Source organism: Lathyrus oleraceus, chromosome 2 (genome assembly GCF_024323335.1).
Source record: "Lathyrus oleraceus cultivar Zhongwan6 chromosome 2, CAAS_Psat_ZW6_1.0, whole genome shotgun sequence".
NCBI classification, from domain to species: Eukaryota; Viridiplantae; Streptophyta; class Magnoliopsida; order Fabales; family Fabaceae; genus Lathyrus; species Lathyrus oleraceus.
Genome location: NC_066580.1, coordinates 254,269,932 through 254,276,762, shown reverse-complemented (window position 1 = coordinate 254,276,762; position 6,831 = coordinate 254,269,932).

Genomic DNA, 6,831 nt, shown 5'->3' with positions numbered 1-6,831 from the left:
AGTTGACTTGACTTTTTGGTCGACTTTTCTATGATTGATGTTTGACATAGGGATTGCTTAGGGCAATTGAAGAGATCTTTTGATCCTCCCTTGTTCATCTCATGCGCCACATATTTGAGGCCTTTCATCTTGATTTTATTTGATCCTTGCATCATTTCCCGATTAAATTATTCATTGATTCTTTGTGTGCATAATCTCACTTGTCTTATTCATCTGATATTTTTTATACTTGTTTCTTTCATCCATGTCTTTATTGTTTGATTGTTTAATATATTTATACTTCTCATATATTGTTTAATGCTTCATTATTTCATTCTTTGATTATATACTTGTTTATATCTTACTGTGGCCTACTTGTATGGTGTATGAGGCGTATATTAATATTGTTTGATTGCCATGTACAATCCCCATTCATTACAAATGTATCCCTCTCCCATGAATTGTATAATGTTTATTTCTCCCATTCTTTATTCATCTGTTAATACAAGAAATAAAATGAACATCCGATAACCATTTCATAACAAGATCAAAACCTCGATTCAACGTCGAGTAATCATTTTCAAAACTTAACAGAACCAGCACGTATTCATCCATTTACCTTGTAAGTCGATTGCTTTATGCATCGCCATCAACCTTGTAAGTCGATTGCTTTATGCATCGCCATCAACCTTGTAAGTCAATTGCTTTACGCATCACCATCAATCTTGTAAGTCGATTGCTTTATGCATCGCCGTCAACCTTGTAAGTCGATTGCTTCATGCATCGCCATCTACCCTTATCCCTAGCACCTCTCCTTGCTCCATTCGTCGATTCTTGTTCCGTTTAGGTAGCACCCATTAGATAGAACCCTTTGTATGATAACATAGGTAAGATTCCCATATTCTTTTGTACGATAACATAGGTAGCATTCCCTCTTTCTTTTGTATGATAACATAGGTAGAATTCCCATATTCCTTTGTATGATAACATAGGTAGAATTCCCATATTCTTTTGTATGATAACATAGGTAGGATTCCCTCATTCTTTGTATGATAACGTAAGTAGAATTCCCTCATTCTCTTGCATGCTAACATTAGGTAGATGTTACCATTTGTAAATCCTAAACACTCAAGTACATTGCATGACAACTCTAGGGCAGAGCTTCCCAATTTTTAGACCTTCCGTGCGTCTCCGATCCTGTGGCATGTCAATCCGTCGTATTGCAAAGAGGTAACTGCCTAAGACTCGATTCAGCGAGCTGCGACACCTGCTGCTAGGACATGAACACATTGCCCACTCTCCTTTGACACAACTGGTGTCTTCCTTTGTAAGTCCATGTTCAGATGGCAATCCCTATGTAGCCGAACTACGGCGACTCTGATTCTCATGTTCAGATGAGATACGTAGGCACAAGGTGCGATGTCTTGCCGAGTTTGACTGACAACTAATAACTAATCCTTGTTTGCTTTCTCCCTTGTTGCGATTCTTTTCTCTCGCCCTCGTTGCGATCAAGACCTTCCCTTTCTCTTGCCCTAGTTGCAATCGAGACCCTTTGTTCCCGTAGTTAGCCGAACTACGGTTTGCTCTGATTCTCATTCCAGATGAGATACGTAGGCATAAGACGCGATGTCTTAGCGAGCACACTTCTCTTTAACCAATAGGTTAGCCGAGCTACGAAGACTCTGATTCTCATATTCAGATGAGATACGTATGCAGTGGATGCGACATCCGTGCGAGTCATTTTATTTTGACCCCTCTTTTCGTAAATAGTACATTAGATAAACCCACACCCTTTAAACAAGAACAACAAGAGTGGATCCCGTAGAGTACTACGAATGCGTAGGGGTGCTAATACCTTCCCTTCGCATAATCGACTCCCGAACCCAAGATTTGGTTGCGAGACCTTGTCTTTTCCTTTCCTTTTTCCAGGATTACTTCGAGCATTTCCTTTCCTTCCTTTGGGATAAATAACACACGGTGGCGACTCTTCTGTCATTTCTTTTTGGCCGGTTGTTTTTTCGCGCACTATATTTTTTTTTAGGCTGTGACAGTTGGCGACTCTGCTGGGGACCGGTTTCCCTAAGCGAGTCCCTCCTAGCTTTCGTAGGTTGTTTGTTTATTGGGTGTTCATTCTTTTGTACAGTTATTTATTTATCTGCTTTATCTTATTGCATTGTGTACATATCATTGCTGTGTCTGTTGGCTCTGTTGGGTTGTTTGTTTGTTAGGGTGGGATGTTCTATGAGTGATAAGCCCACTACCCAGGCTTGAGCGTACACACAGGTTTTAGAGTAGATAGTCATGAGGCTTGCGTGGCATGTTGCTACGTTAAGTCGTTCATGAGACCCACATTCCAGACGAGGTTTCTGTTGGATATATTTTGTCCTATGGGTGTTCCATAACGACAAATATTCCTTTAGAAATCGTCGACTCTGGTGACCATTTCCCGAGAACTCAGTCGAGGCCTCTCCTCCGAGACGTGATTATGTTAGCTCTGGTGGGCGCATTCTCGCTGCTCAATCCGAGGACCCCGAGACTGGGAACTTGCTTTAGGATGTCCTGTTGAGGGGAGTCAGTGGAGGTCTTTTATCCCGTAATAATGCCAAACCTTCAGTGGTAAACGTATTATTCTCGACTGAAGGGCTGAAGCTGACAAACTTCTATTCTTAGAACCTACCAGTGAGGGGAGGGCTAAATTCAAGGAACCTTAACCTCCAACCAACCCGGTTTTCTGGAGCAGACTTTTGGTCTTGTGTTATATTCCTCAGTGGGTTTCTCTTCAGACAGTGCAACCCGACAGATGTTCAAGCATATACAGCAATCTTGATTTCCATGTCACTGCATTGCATCACATCATTCTGCATTCATATCATTTACCACATGTTTATCCATTACTAGGGGGTTTACATCTTCTTCTTGATTCCGGTCGGGGTTTTCTGGTTCTCCTGAGATGGATATTGGCAGAAAGAGACACGTCGCCTACAAGTTTCTTGTGGTTTGTTTGGAGCCTATTCAACAACTGATGAAGTTAATGAATCACGATTCTCTAGAAGGATTCCGAAAGGAGTACGGTTTGATTCTAAGTTTCGTCACGGTTCTTTCCATGGATCAACATGATGCTCTCTTCACACTGATGCAGTTCTATGACCCTCCATTGAGGTGTTTCACATTCCCGGATTACATTTTGGTCCCTACTTTGGAGGAGATTGCCAGTTTTCTCAGAGTTCCTATAAAGTCACAGTTGTTGTTCTACAGTTCTGAGTTTTTGCCCGATCTCAGCATGGTTGTTTCGGCCACATATTTGGGGAAATCAGTCTTGAAGGCTAATATGTGTCAGAAGGGAGGAGTCAGTGGTTTTCATTTGAGTTTCTTACTGGGAGAAGCAAAGAAGAAACTTGAAGATGGTGACCAGAGGGGTTTCAATGCTGTGTTGGCTCTTTATGTGTATGGGATTGTCTTGTTCCCTAATGTTGCCAAATTTGTGGACATGGACGCAATACGCCTCTTCGTGTTGGGAAATCCAGTGCCGACCTTCCTAGGAGATTTCTTTCATTCGGTGCACCACAGGAATGAGAATAGAAAAGGAGGATTGTTGAATTGTTGTGAGCCTTTGTTTTATAAGTGGTTCAGTTCTCACCTACCCAAATCAGGAGCATTCATTGATGTCGAGGACTCGTTGAGTTGGTCGAAGAGATTGATGGGGTTGAGAGCTGAAGATATTTCTTGGTGGTCTGACCGGAGCTTGCTTCGGGCGGATATTATTCACAGTTGTGGGAACTTCCCAAATGTACCGTTGGTAGGAAGAAGAGGAGGAATCAACTATAATCCTTCTCTAGCAGTTAGACAGTTTGGATATGCTTTAAGAACTCCGCCTTTGGAAACGGATGTGGAAGAATCTCTGTTTTTCCATTCTTCGCCTGATTTGACTGTATCCTGTAAGGCAGCAGAGGCCTGGCTCAAGGTGATCAAGAGAGGAAGAATTATGCTTGGAAAAGGATATTGTAGAACTTACCCTCAGTATGAAGAGTGGCTTCAAGGAAGAGTCGAAGAGTTTGGCCTGCCGTTTCCTATTGAAGAACCTTTGTATCCACCTACTCCTGAGCAGTCAACAATGGTGAGCCGAGAGGAGTATGACAAATTGAAGAATGCCATGGAGGAGCTTCAAACTGAAAACTCGAAGTTAAGTGTGAAGTTGCAAGACTGTATGCATCAATTCCATGAGGCAGAATATCAGAAGGGGGAAGTCGTCAGATGGTAAGAGGAAGTAGAGAGGAAATTGGCCGTAGAGGTAGACTTCTTCAGGAAGACAGACAAAGCCTTGGGGTCATCCAGTTCTGAGTTAAGACGAGTCAAGCAGCAGTTAATGGATGCTCATGGCAAGTTAGCAGGGTGGCAAGAGCAATGGGATGCATTTTCAGCTTCTCGGAAAGCAAAAGAGGAGGAGATGGTAGCTCAACAGACTGGTCAGATGGAGAAATTGAAGATTCTGCTGAAGGAGAAGAACAATGAACTTCTGTGCGCCCGTTCAACCAATGGTTACATCACAGATCAACTCAACGAGGCTCAAGAACAGATTGAAGAACTCAAGGTGCTGGCAGGTTTGAAGAAATCTAGACTTGAAGAGGTATTCGGAGAGGATGATGGGAATTACTACATAGAGCACATCAACGAACTGGATGGGATCATTTACAAGAGGAATATGCTTATCCGGCATTTGACAGAATCTCCAGATCATCCTGACACGGTGGCATTACTGGCTGAAGTGAGGAGCAGTCCTTATGGGTTGTATATAGGAGGCTGATTCCTGATTTTTGTTCCTCTCTTTACTTATTGTCTTGGTGCTATGTAGTGATGATCCACAGACTTGTTGTGGAGATCCTCTTTTGATGTACTGTTGGCTAGGGCCCTTTTCCTTGAACTCATTTGTATGATGGTTTCCCTTTATTACATCTTAATCTCAGAAGTTTATCCATGACTCGGTCTTCTTGCACTTTCACCTGATGTGAGACTGGAATCAAGGGGTTAGAATACCCCTTTGGAATCGATAAACATGTCATTACATTAACATATTCATTTGCATATCTTGCATAACAGGTGCCGCTGCGGTGTTCTCATATTATTTGGTGTTCCACTAGCAGGATAGCTGATTCAGGAATTCACCGGTACGGTACCCGCAGAAACTAGCAGAGAACAATGGAAAGCCTACAAGCAGAGCTCGCTGAGATGAGGATCCGCATGACCCAATTCATGGATGTGGTTTAAGGGGTGGCTCAGGGACAACAAGAGCTTAGGCAGATGATGCAGAGGAATCCCGCCACTACTCAACCAGAGACGTTGACTGATCCTCCAGCTGGAGAGGTTAACGGACCCAGTGGACCGGGGCCTACCCCGATCCCGCATGTCAACTCCGGTCAACCGCCCGTCCATGATGATCAGGACGACCAGTTCACCCAGATGCAGGAAGACTTTGGCATGGGCCATGGCATGGATCCCATGTTTAGAAGGTTAGAGGAGAGGCTGAAGGCAGTGGAAGGACAAAATCCTCTGGGAGTAGATGTTGCTGACTTGGGATTGGTCCCAGGCGTGAGGGTGCCACCGAAATTCAAAGTCCCAGTCTTTGACAAATACAATGGCAGCTCTTGCCCAAAGACCCATGTGCAAGCCTACTTCCGAAAGATGGTTGCATACTCTGATGACGAGAAGCTACTTATGTACTTCTTCCAGGACAACCTAGCTGGGGCATCCTTGGAAAGGTACATGAGGCTGGACAGAGCCTACATCCGTTGCTGGAGGGATTTGGCCGAGGCTTTCGTGAAGCAGTATCAGTATAATGCAGACATGGCTCCGGACAGAACTCAACTTCAGAATTTGTCTCTCAAAAGCAATGAGTGCTTCAGGGAATACACTCAACGCTGGAGGGAGACAGCTTCCCGTGTTCAACCTCCTATGTTGGAGAAGGAAATGGCTAACATGTTCATGAACACTCTGCCCGGACCTTACTTGGAGCGCCTGGTGGGTTGCAATGCCTCCAACTTTGCTGATGTAGTCTCTACCGGTGAGAGGGTGGAGAACTACCTGAAGACATGCAAGATCCACAGTGGAGTTGGATCTTCATCAGGGGTGAAGAAGCCGTTTATTGGGGGACAAAAGCAGAGAGAGGGGTGTGAATTCTTTGTCTTCGTATCAGAGCAGGGTTATTCGGAGGAACAACTTTCAACCTTATCATCAACAACCGTATGTTGCGGCTGTGACCATTCCAGCTGCAGCACCACAACAACAACAACAACCACAACGTCAACAGAATCAATACCAACAACAGCAACAACCGGGTAACAGACCGCCTATCAACAGAGGCAAAGGATGATGGACAGGCGTTTCGACACTCTTCCAATGTCGTACGCTCAGTTGCTTCCTAGCCTTCAACAACTACAACTTGTGCAGTTACGCACTCTGGCTCCTCCTGTCGGCAGGCTCCCAGTAGGATATGATGCCAATGTCAGGTGTAATTTCCACTCTGGGGCACCTGACCATAATATAGACAACTGCAAAGCTTTTAAGCACGTAGTTCAGGACCTCATAGATTCAAAGGCCATTAACTTTGCGCCGGCTCCTAATGTCGTCAACAATCCCATGCCGCAACATGGTGGTGTAAACGTTAATATGCTGCAAGGAGAAGCCAAGTCCATTAAGGACGTGTTGAAGTTGAAGACTCCGCTGTTGGAGATTAAAGAATGCTTGCTGAAGGCCGATGTTTTCCCCGGTTGTGGGAAGGGTTGTTTGGATTGTGCTACACAGGGCAAGGGTTGTTTGAAGCTGCAGCAGGGTATCCAGGTCTTGCTTGACAATGGTATC